This window comes from Scyliorhinus torazame, chromosome 13, assembly GCF_047496885.1.
Source record: "Scyliorhinus torazame isolate Kashiwa2021f chromosome 13, sScyTor2.1, whole genome shotgun sequence".
Classification (NCBI taxonomy): Eukaryota; Metazoa; Chordata; class Chondrichthyes; order Carcharhiniformes; family Scyliorhinidae; genus Scyliorhinus; species Scyliorhinus torazame.
The window spans coordinates 144,171,510-144,182,936 of NC_092719.1; the positions used below are offsets into that span (position 1 = coordinate 144,171,510).

At 51.4% G+C, this 11,427-nt stretch overlaps 1 non-coding gene across 1 annotated transcript; it reads left to right on the forward strand.

Moving 5' to 3' along the window:
• The first annotated feature begins 10,333 nt into the window (after nt 1-10,333).
• Nucleotides 10,334-10,405, forward strand: trnad-guc (transfer RNA aspartic acid (anticodon GUC)). Its single transcript has one exon. It is a non-coding gene; the product is annotated as a tRNA-Asp (tRNA).
• The last annotated feature ends 1,022 nt before the right edge of the window (nt 10,406-11,427 follow it).

The window sequence follows — 11,427 nt, forward strand, 5'->3', positions numbered from 1 at the left end:
TCTGCATGTTCCTAATTCCTTTCACCACTTCTTCTACCGTGATCTGTGCTCCCAATCCCATCCTTTCCTGCTCTTCCACCTTGGGAATTTCCAGCCGATCCAAAAACTCCATCATTCTCTCCCTCCCATCCGGGGGTTGAGCTTCATACAATTTTTTATAAAATGTCTTAAACACTTCATTCACTCTCTCCGCTCCCCGCTCCGTCTCTCCATCTTCGTCTCTCACCCCCCCTATTTCCCTCGCTGCTCCCCTTTTCCTCAATTGGTGTGCCAGCAATCTGCTCGCCTTCTCTCCATATTCATACTGTACACCCTGCGCCTTCCTCCATTGTGCCTCTGCAGTGCCTGTGGTCAGCAAGTCAAATTCCACATGCAGCCTTTGCCTTTCCCTATACAGTCCCTCCTCCGGTGCTTCCGCATACTGTCTGTCCACCCTCAAAAGTTCTTGCAACAACCGCTCCCGTTCCTTACTCTCCTGCTTCCCTTTATGTGTCCTTATTGATATCAGCTCCCCCCTAACCACCGCCTTCAACGCCTCCCAGACCACTCCCACCTGAACCTCCCCATTGTCATTGAGTTCCAAGTACTTTTCAATGCATCCCCTCACCCTTAAGCACACCCCCTCATCCGCCATTAGTCCCATATCCATTCTCCAGGGTGGACGCCCTCTTGTTTCCTCCCCTATCTCCAAGTCTACCCAGTGTGGGGCATGATCCGAAATGGCTATAGCCGTATATTCCGTTCCCCTCACCCTCGGGATCAATGCCCTACCAACACAAAAAAGTCTATGCGTGAATAGACTTTATGGACATAGGAGAAAAATGAGAACTCCTTACTCCTAGGTCTACTGAATCTCCACGGGTCCACCCCTCCCATCTGCTCCATAAAATCCTTAAGCACCTTGGCTGCTGCCGGCCTCCTACCAGTCCTGGACTTCGACCTATCCAGCCTTGGTTCCAACACCGTGTTAAAGTCTCCCCCCATTATCAGCTTTCCGGTCTCTAGGTCTGGGATGCGTCCTAGCATTCGCCTCATAAAATTGGCATCGTCCCAATTCGGGGCATACACGTTTACCAACACCACCATCTCTCCCTGTAATTTGCCACTCACCATCACGTATCTGCCCCCGTTATCCGCCACTATAGTCTTTGCCTCGAACATTACCCGCTTCCCCACTAATATAGCCACCCCCCTGTTTTTCGCATCCAGCCCCGAATGGAACACCTGCCCTACCCATCCTTTGCGCAACCTAACCTGATCTATCAGTTTCAGGTGCGTTTCCTGTAACATGACCACATCTGCTTTAAGTTTCTTAAGGTGTGCGAGTACTCGTGCCCTCTTTATCGGCCCGTTAAGCCCCCTCACGTTCCACGTGATCAGCCGAGTTGGGGGGCTTCCCACCCCCCCCCTTGCCGGTTAGCCATCATCTTTTTCCAGCTTCTCGCCCAGTTCCCACGCGGCTGTATTTCTCCCAGACGGTGCCCCCCCCGCACATCCTTTCCCGCACCCACTCCCCCCTTTCCCCAGCAGCAGCAACCCAGTAATTCCCCCCTCCCCCCCCCCCCCCCCCCCCCGCTAGACCCCCCGCTAGCGTAATTACTCCCCCCATGTTGCTCCCAGAAGTCAGCAAACTCTGGCTGACCTCGGCTTCCCCCCGTGATCACGGCTCGCCCCGTGCGGCGCCCCCTCCTTCCTGCTTCTCTATTCCCGCCATAATTATCATAGCGCGGGAACCAAGCCCGCGCCTCTCCCTCGGCCCCGCCTCCCATGGCCAACGCCCCATCTCCTCTCCCTCCCCACCTCCCCCCATCACCACCTGTGGGAGAAAGAAAAGTTAGCTGCCGACAATTTTAATATGCCCCCTTTCATCACTCTGAGGTGGATACACATGCTGGCTGCTTGAGTGAGATGAAAGCCTCCTTTTCCTGTTTGCAAAACTTGCCATGTGATATGGAATAAAAACAGCAAATGCTGGACATACTCAGCAGGTCAGATAGCATCTATGGAGAGAAACAGAGTAAATGTTTCAGGTCATTATGGCCCTACATTAGAACTGAATAAAGTCAAATATGTAATAGGTTTTGAGCAGGTGGAAGGTGATGGATGAGGAAGAATAAAAGGGAAAGTCAGGTGATAGGGTGTATGGCAGGAGGGATTAAATGACTAAGGGTTTCATGGTACAAAAGCCAGAGAGTGGTAATGGGTATCTTAAAATAAACAGAAGATCCCGGTCACTGTCCGTGTGGAGTTTGCATATTCTCCCTGTCTGCATGGGCCTCACCCCTGATGCGCTATCAATTACGACGAGACGAGAGTAGAATGTAATCGAGTCTTTATTACACAGAGATGTGTGGCCTCCTACAGCAGCTTACGAAATGGCTGCTGTTCGGAGAGTGCACATATTTATGCTCCGCCTACTGTGCGGAGCCAGCAGGCAGGGATCTACTGTCGTACCTGTAGTACAGGGGCCTTACCGTAAGACCCATATATACAAGATAATACAACAGTGGCGACTACCACATTCCCCCCCTGTTAAAAATGAGTCCAGCGGGGGTGGTGGAAAACTATATACATACAGATTGGTTTTAAAATTACAGAGAACGTTACAAATTTAGACGATCGGGCGCCTTGATCTGTCGTTGAGAGCGCCGCAGTGCTGGTGGCGACTCAGGCGTCGGCTTGGTCTTCGGTGACTCCGGGAACATGTCAAAATCCTCTCCATCCCTGGGTGGGAGCAAGGGGTGGACGGATTGTCCTGGAGCGGGGGCTGCAGTGGAGTGCGCCGGTGAGGGCGGGGGGGGGGGGGGGGGGGTGGAACCCAACTGGTGCCAGGTCCCTGAGGGAGACTGTGTCTTGGCGGCCATCGGGGTACGCTACGTAGGCGTACCGCGGGTTCGCATGGAGTAGCTGTACTCTCTCAACCAACGGATCCGCTTTGTGGAGCTGCACGTGCTTGCGGAGGAGACCGCTCCTGGAGCTGGCAGCCACGTTGGGAGCGAAACCCCGGAGGTGGACTTCCCGGGGAAGGCAAAGAGACGTTAATGGGGGGTTTCATTGGTCGCAGTGCACAGGAGCGACCGAATGGAGTGGAGTGCGTCGGGGAGGACCTCCTGCCAGCATGAGGCCGGGTGATTTCTGGAACGTAGGACCAGCTGGACGGCCCTATAGACCGTCCCATTCTCCCGCTCCACCTGCCCGTTTCCCCTGGGGTTGTAGCTGGCCGTCCTGCTCGAAGCAATGCCCCTGTTGAGCAGGTACTGGCGCAGCTCATCACTCATAAATGAGGATCCCCGGTCGCTGTGGACGTAAGCAGGGAAACCGAACAGAGCGAAGATGGTGTTGAGGGCTTTGATGATGGTGGCAGAATCATATCGGGGCATGGGACGGCGAAGGGGAATCGGGAATACTCGTCGACCACATTAAGAAAATACGTGTTGCGGTCGGTGGAGGGGAGGCCCTTTGAAGTCCACGCTGAGGCGTTCAAAGGGGCGGGAGGCTTTCACCAGGCGCGCACGGTCTGGCCAGCAGTAGTGCGGTTTACACTCCCCGCAGACCTGGCAGTCTCTGATGATAGCCCTGACTTCCTCGATGGAGTGGGACAGATTGCAGGCCTTAATGAAGTGGTAAAAGCGGGTGACAGAGATCGTCGTGCAGGGTCCGGAGTCGGTCCACTTGTGCGCTGGCACATGTGCATCGGCGGGCTCGTTGAGCTTACCGGGGCGATATAAAATCTCGTAATTGTAGGTAGAGAGCTCGATCCTCTACCTCAAGATTTAATCATTTTTGATCTTACCCCGCTGTGTGTTGTTAAACATGAAGGCAACCGACCGTTGGTCTGTGAGGAGAGTGAATCTCCTTCCAGCCAGGTAATGCCTCCAATGTCACACAGCTTCAACGATCGCTTGGGCCTCCTTTTTGACAGAGGAGTGCCGAATTTCAGAGGCATGGAGGGTGCGGGAAAAGAATGCCACAGGCCTTCCTGCCTGGTTGAGGGTGGCGGCCAGAGCGACGTCTGATGCATCGCTCTCGATTTGGAAGGGGAGCGTCTCGTCGACCGCGTGCATCGCGGCCTTGGCAATGTCGGCCTTGATACGGGTGAAGGCCTGGTGAGCCTCAGCAGTGAATGGGAAAGCGGTGGATTGTTTGAATGGGCGGGCCTTGTCCACATAGTTTGGGACCCACTGGGCATAATACAAAAAGAACCCCAGGCATCGTTTGAGGGCCTTGGGGCCGTGGGGGAAGGGGAGTTCCATGAGGGGGCACATGCGATTGGGGTCGGGCCCTAGAACTCCGCTCTGAACCACATAGCCGAGGATGGCTAATTGGTTCGTGCTGAACACACACTTCTCCTTGTTGTAGGTTAGGTTCAGGAGTGTGGTGGTGTGGCGAAATTTGGAAAGGTTAGCGTCGTGGTCCTGCTGGTCGTGGCCGCAGACGGTGACGTTGCCCAGGTATAGGAAAGTGGCCCGCAGCCCGTACCGGTCAACCATTCGGTCCATCTCCTGTTGGAAGACTGAGTCCCGTTGGTGACGCCGAAGGGAACCCTAAGGAAATGGTAAAGGCGGCCGTCTGCTTCAAATGCAGTGCATGGGCGGTCCGCCTTATGGATGGGGAGCTGGTGGTAGGCAGATTTCAGGTCCACTGTCGAGAAGACCCTGTACTGTGCAATCTGATTGACCATATCAGATATGTGTGGAAGGGGGTACACATCGAGCTGCGTGTACCGATTGATGATCTGACTGTAGTCAACGATCATCCTGTTTTTCTCCCCGGTTTTCACCACTACCATTTGGGCTCTCCAGGGGCTGTTGCTGGCCACGATGATACCTTCCCGCAGCAGCCGCTGAACCTCAGACCCGATGAAGGTCTAGTCCTGGGCGCTGTACCATCTGCTCCTGGTGGCAGCGGGTTTACAATCCGGGGTGAGGTTTGCAAACAGGGAAGGCGGGTTGACCTTGAGGGTCGCGAGGCCGCAAACAGTAAGGGGTTGTAGGGGCCCGCCAAATTTCAGGATTAGGCTCTGGAGGGTGCACTGGAAGTCCAGGCCGAGTAGCAAGGCAGCGCCGAGGTTGGGGAGGATATAGAGCCGGAAGCTGCTGAACTGTACGCCCTGGACGATGAGGGTGGTGATGCAGTCCCCCCGGATCGCCACGGAGTGGGATCCGGAGGCCAGGGAGATTCTTTGGTTAGCGGGGTGTGCCGCCTTACCGTATCGGGGTGGATGAAGCTCTCCATGTCCCGGAGTCCAGAAGGCAGGATATCTCGTGCCGTCGACCTTCGCCTTTGTCGAAGCAGTTGCGAGGTTGTGCAGTCGAGACTGGTCGATTGTGACCAAGGGGAGACGCAGCTGGTCGTCGGCGGTTGCAGGCGATGAGCAGCCCGATGAGGTGCCCAACGGGCAGGGGTCCTGAGGCGGGGAAGATGGCGGCGCCCTCGGGCTACACGAGTCCTGGGGCATGCAAGATGGTGGTGCCAACTGGTTCTGAGGCAAGCAAGATGGCAGCGCCCCCGGGCCGCACGTGTTGTGAGTGGACCAAGATGGCGGCGCCCACGGGCCGCACGTGGTCTGAGGAGAGGAGGATGGTGGCGCCCACTGGCCACACGTGGGGAGTACTGGGACAATAGCGGCGATTGAGCGGGCCTGGCACACTGAAGCGAAATGTCCCTTCTTGCCATGGCCTTGCAGAGCGCGCTCCGCGCCGGGCAGCACTGCCGGGGGGTGTTTTGTCTGTCCGCAGAAGTAGCACTTGGGTGCCCTGGGGTTGGTTGGCTGCCGCACGGCTCAGGCGTGGAGTTGGCTGAGGGTGGTCGCTGATGGGGTCCACGATGGGGTGGCCGCTGGCAGGGACCATGATGCACGAGGGGGGGTGGGCCGTGCGGTCGGGGGCATAAGCCTGTATGTTGCGTGAGGCGACCGTGAACAAGAGCGCTAGTTTCTTGGTTGCCGCGAGGTCAAGCGTGGCCCCTTCTACGAGGCGCTGGCGGATGTAGTCAGACCCTATGCCCGTAACGAACGCGTCTCTCATTAGCAGGTTCGAATGTTCAGTGGCCAAAACGGCCTGGCTGTCACAGTCTCTCACCAGGGCGAGCAGGGCGTGCCAGAAATCTTCCACAGACTCACGGGGAAGTTGGTGCCGCGTGGACAGGAGGTGCCTGGCGTAGATCTTGTTGGTCTGCTGAGCGTAATTCTCTCTCAGTAGCGCCATGGCCTCTGCGTAGGTAGGCGCGTCCTGGACGAGGGGAAAAATGTTGGAGCTCAGCCCCGTATACAGAATCTGGAGTTTCTGTGCTTCTGAGATTGGGTCTGGTGCAGACCCGATGTATGCTTCAAAGCAAGCTAGCCAATGTTGGAAGTCCTTTTTGGCGTTGTCTGCTTGAGGATGCAACTGCAGGCGATCCGGCTTGATGCGGAGGTCCATCTCGGAAAAATCTCTATAATAAATTGATGCACTATCAATTATGACGTGACGAGAGTAGAATGTATTCGAGGCTTTATTACACAGATGTGTGGCCTTCTACAGCAGCTTACAAAATGGCTGCTGTTCGGAGAGCGCACATATTTATACTCCACCTACTGGGCGGAGCCAACAGGCAGGGATCTACCCCGTACCTGTAGTACAGGGGCCTTACCGTAATACCCATATATACAATATAATACAACAGTGGTGACTACCACAACCTAAAAAGATGTGCAGGGTAGGTGAATTGGCCACACTAATTTGCCCCTTAATTGGAAAAAATAGTATGGGGTAGTCTAAATTTTTTTAAAAAAGAAACAGATGATGCATCCAGATGAGCTGTGAATGGTTGCTTAGCGGCTGTCTGAATGCACCCTGAAGGAATAAAGAAACAAAGGAAAACCAAATCAGCAAAAAAAGAAACAAAATGGAGGCATAGGTTATGATCTAAAGTTGTTGAATTCAATGTTGAGTCCTGATGGCTGGAGAGTGCTGTGTTGAAAGGTACGCTTACATTGAGCTTTATTGAAACAAATGTAATATGAGTTGGTGCATAGCATTTCCAACTCAGGCCACTAGTTGTTCAGGCCACTAGTCCATGTTGATGTGTGATGACCATTGCGCTTTGGGAAAAAGCCTGTATTTCCCTTTTGCAACATCGTCCAAAGTAAAACTAATATCATTTTGGGGAGCGGGTAATTGGATTCCTGGTTATGAGGTCATTTGGTTCCGAGATGTTTTGGCTGACGTTGCTATGGAGGTGAAAGCTAATTGGGGTAGTGTTGAGTTTCGGTTTGTCCTGTGGAAGCCGATCTGAGCAGATATAGTTCAGGACACGTGTGTGAGGGGAGCAAGCAAAGCTTTCAAATAAATAGAGCAGTTTTCTGTTTGGCAGTAAAAAGAAAATACATCTCTAGATTCCCTTGGTGAAATAACATGCGATTGAACTGAAAAGGTGTGAAAGTGGGGTGAATAGCTCAGGCAAGCTAAAGAGTGAGTGTTTTTATCGGAGGATAGAACATGAATCAGGGTATAGTGGCAGGTCAGTTGAAAAGGAACTATGTGTCCTCAGGAATGTTGTGACTGAATGAGAGAGGGTTCATCGTCATGTACCTGATCAGTGATTAACTCTATCTGGGGACACAAATAGAAGACAGCTAGTGGCGAAAGCAACTTGAGGGCCAAATCCATTGACTGAGAAAAGCGAGAGATTCAACATACTGGAGACTTAAGTTGTGAGATTGTACATTGTGCCACATCTATGTGGGAAGTGATATGAGTGCCTGTGACTGACTGAATGAGGTGTTTTGGTGCTGTGTTGACTATTTGAAGTGAAATTTTGCTTTTACTTAAAATATAATTGGGCTGTTAATGGATGTTGAATTATGCTGATTTTAGTTGGTTTGTTGCAGATAAAGTTCTAAGAAATTAAATTTTGTTCATCCGTTTTCTTTTCGTTGGCATTGTGGGGTTCCTTTCTTTTAATAAGTTATCGGTCTTGTGGTAGTATGGCCCCTTTAGGTGAATGGGCTCCATGTACCACATGACCAGCTTGAGGCTAATCGCACGGAAGCACGAGAATCTCGGCTGATAGGGAGTTTGAGCAGGACCCTGGGCAGCGTGGACCAGGGAGCTCAAGTGTCAAGTCCTGTTGTAGTGTTCTGTGTCTGTTGCTTTAAAAAAAAAATTCCAATTAAGGGGCAATTGAAATGAAATGAAAATCGCTTATTGTCACAAGTAGGCTTCAAATGAAGTTACTGTGAAAAGCCCCTAGTCGCCACATACCAGCGCCTGTTCGGGGGCCAATTTAACATGGCCAATCCATCTACCCTGCACATCTTTGCGTTGTGGGGGTGAGACCCACTCAGACACGGGGAGAATGTGCAAACTCCACACCGACAGTGACCTGGGGTTGGGAATGAACCCGGATTCTCGGCGCTGTGAGGCAGCAGTGCTAACCACTGCAGACCGTGACGCCCAATGTGCCTGTTACTTAAAACTGCCTTTGCCTTTCATCAATGAACACCTTTGTTAACTATTGGAAGCCTTCAGCGTACGTCTCAATCCACCACAGATCTCGATGAGAATTGTAACAGAGGTTTATTTTCCACACTGATTTCATGTGCCTGTCCTGTTTCCACATCCTTAGTTCCTGTTTCCTTCAAACACATCTCAAACCTAATCTTAAAGGTCGACATGCTCTCTGATTAAATCATTAACTCTGGAAATGCACTACACACCTCTCACCCTCTGCACAGAAAATTTTCTTCTTCTCACTGTTTTAAATTTATATCTATGTCCCCTGGCTCTGGACCAGTCAATCACTGGAAATGACCTCTTATTAGCTACCCTTGCCCATCCCTTGTCATTTTAAAAGCCTCTATCAAATGACTCAATTTTCTTCTGTGTTCCAATAAAAATCCCTCATCTTTCAACCTGACTGCACATGACTGGATAGCACAAGCTGCTCAGAATTTAGCACTAAAGTGGCAGTGTCTATGGAGAACAGCCACAAGAGAGAGAGAGCTAATCCGGAAGCAGGACCATCATTAGTTCAATGGGCTCACAGATCTTGGTTTGGGGTTCAATCACATTTTCAAGATTGTAAGTATTTTGTACAACTCCCAGCCCATGGAAAGGCGTCTTTCTTGGCCGACATAAACTGTGATGTGTTTCAAAGTGCCACCAATTGACGGGCATACATTTTAAAATAATTTTTGAAGTAAGTTAATAGTTTTTGTTTAAAACATGAAGCAATGAAATGTACTAACAAGGGCTATAAGAAATCATGGAATGAAAACAGAAAATTATGAAAAATTATGCCCAATAGGTCAGGCAGCATCTGTGGAGAATCAAATATTTCAGGTCTGCGACCTTTTATCAGGAGTGGGAAAAATTAGAAATGTAATGGGTTTCTCCCAGATCCTCCACCTTCGTCACATCTTCCAAAACAGCTCTTCGGAGATGTCTTATTTTTCTCAAATGAAGATTCCCAACTCTCTGGTTGACAGGACCCTCGACCATGTCTGCCTCATTTCCCACACGTCTCCTTTCACCCCTTCCCTCCCAAAATCACAATAGGGTTTCCCTTGTCCTCACCTTCCAACCGACCAGCCTCCATATTCAATGGATCATTTCTCACTATTTTTTTTTTCTCTATAAATTTAGAGTACCCAATTCATTTTTTCCAATTAAGGGGCGATTTTAGCGTGGTCAATCCACCTACCCTGCACATCTTTTGGGGTGTGGGGGCGAAACCCACGCAAACACGTGGAGAATGTGCAAACTCCACGCGGACAGTGATCCAGAGCCGGGATCGAACCTGGGACTTCGGCGCCGTGAGGCAGCAGCATTAACCACTGCACCACCATGCTGCCTAATGTGTTATGTACTCTGGGATAACACAGGCTGCAACTGGATGCAGCTTTAACCAAAAGATACTCCAGACCTTGAAGTTAGTTCAATCTGATTTATTGAATCAGTAGCACAGTTAGCAGAGTTCTCTATGAGTTCATCTCTCTGCTAACCTAAGTGTGGTTACTCTGTCTGACTGAACCAGACTAGCTCTTAGCCACGTGTTGGAGGTGTGATACTGTACATACACCCTGACTCACTCTAGATGTTCATCAGTAGAAAGAGGCAGAATGTGGGTGCCTCGCGCCTTTTATAGTGAGATACCACCCCTGAGTGTCCTGCCTGCTCATTGGTCATGTCCTGTTCTCTGTGTTCATTAGCTGCCTGTCTGTGCCTGTCTATATCATTATCTGCATGTCTGCATATCATGACATCTCCCCCTTTTTTTAATGTTTTGTTGGCACATGGGAACGTACTTCCATGCGGTGGCATATATTAACATATTTACAAACGGTGGCAGTTCCTCGTTAGTATAGTGGTTAGTATCCCCGCCTGTCACACGGGAGACCGGGGTTCAATTCCCCGACGGGGAGTTTGTACCTCTCCAGAAAAAAAAGGGTAAGGGGCAGCACGGTAGCATTGTGGATAGCACAATTGCTTCACAGCGCTAGGGTCCCAGGTTCAATTCCGGCTTGGGTCACTCTCTGTGCAGAGTCTGCACATCCTCCCCGTGTGTGCGTGGGTTTCCTCCGGGTGCTCCGGTTTCCTCCCACAGTCCAAAGATGTGCAGGTTAGGTGGATTGGCCATGATAAATTGCCCATAGTGTCCAAAATTGCCCTTAGTGTTGGGTGGGGTTACTGGGTTATGGGGATGGGGTGGAGGTGTTGACCTTGGGTAGGGTGCTCTTTCCAAGAGCCGGTGCAGACTCGATGGACCGAATGGCCTCCTTCTGCACTGTAAATTCTATGATATGTGACCGTATTTACATGTGAAGATAACTGTCTAATGTGAGAAAACAACATGGCAAACAAAACAAATGTTCATAAGTCCAGTCTCTGGGGCTTGCGTCTGATCATTGTCAACTGCCGGAGAGGTGGTGGTGGGGGTGATGGCGCCTTGACAGGCGGGATGGAAGCCTGACTGGTGGCCTTGTAGTTCGAGGTATCAGGAGGTGGCAAAACAACGGACGAAAACGGAGAAGAAAGCGGTTGCGGGCAGGCAACTTTATTTAGTGCCTGTCTGTTTCGTCGCACAACAGAACCATCAGCCATACGTACAACATACGAGTGGGGCGCAGCCTGTCAAATAACAGCAACTGGAGCAGACCAGCCACCATCTGGTATCTTGATCCTGACAGTGTCTGCCGGGGATAACACGGGCAAATCGGTGGCATGAGCATCATAGCCCTGCTTTTGCTGGTTTCGGAGCTGCTGCACCTTCTGCAGCACCGGGAGGTGATCCAGGTTGGGCAAGTGTATGGCTGGAAGTGTAGTCTGCAGGTCCCTGTTCATCCGGAGTTGAGCCGGCGACATGCCAGTGAACAGTGGGGTCGCCCTGTATGCAAGCAGCGCGAGGTAGATGTCAGAAGCAGAATCCGCGGCCGTGCAGATGAGC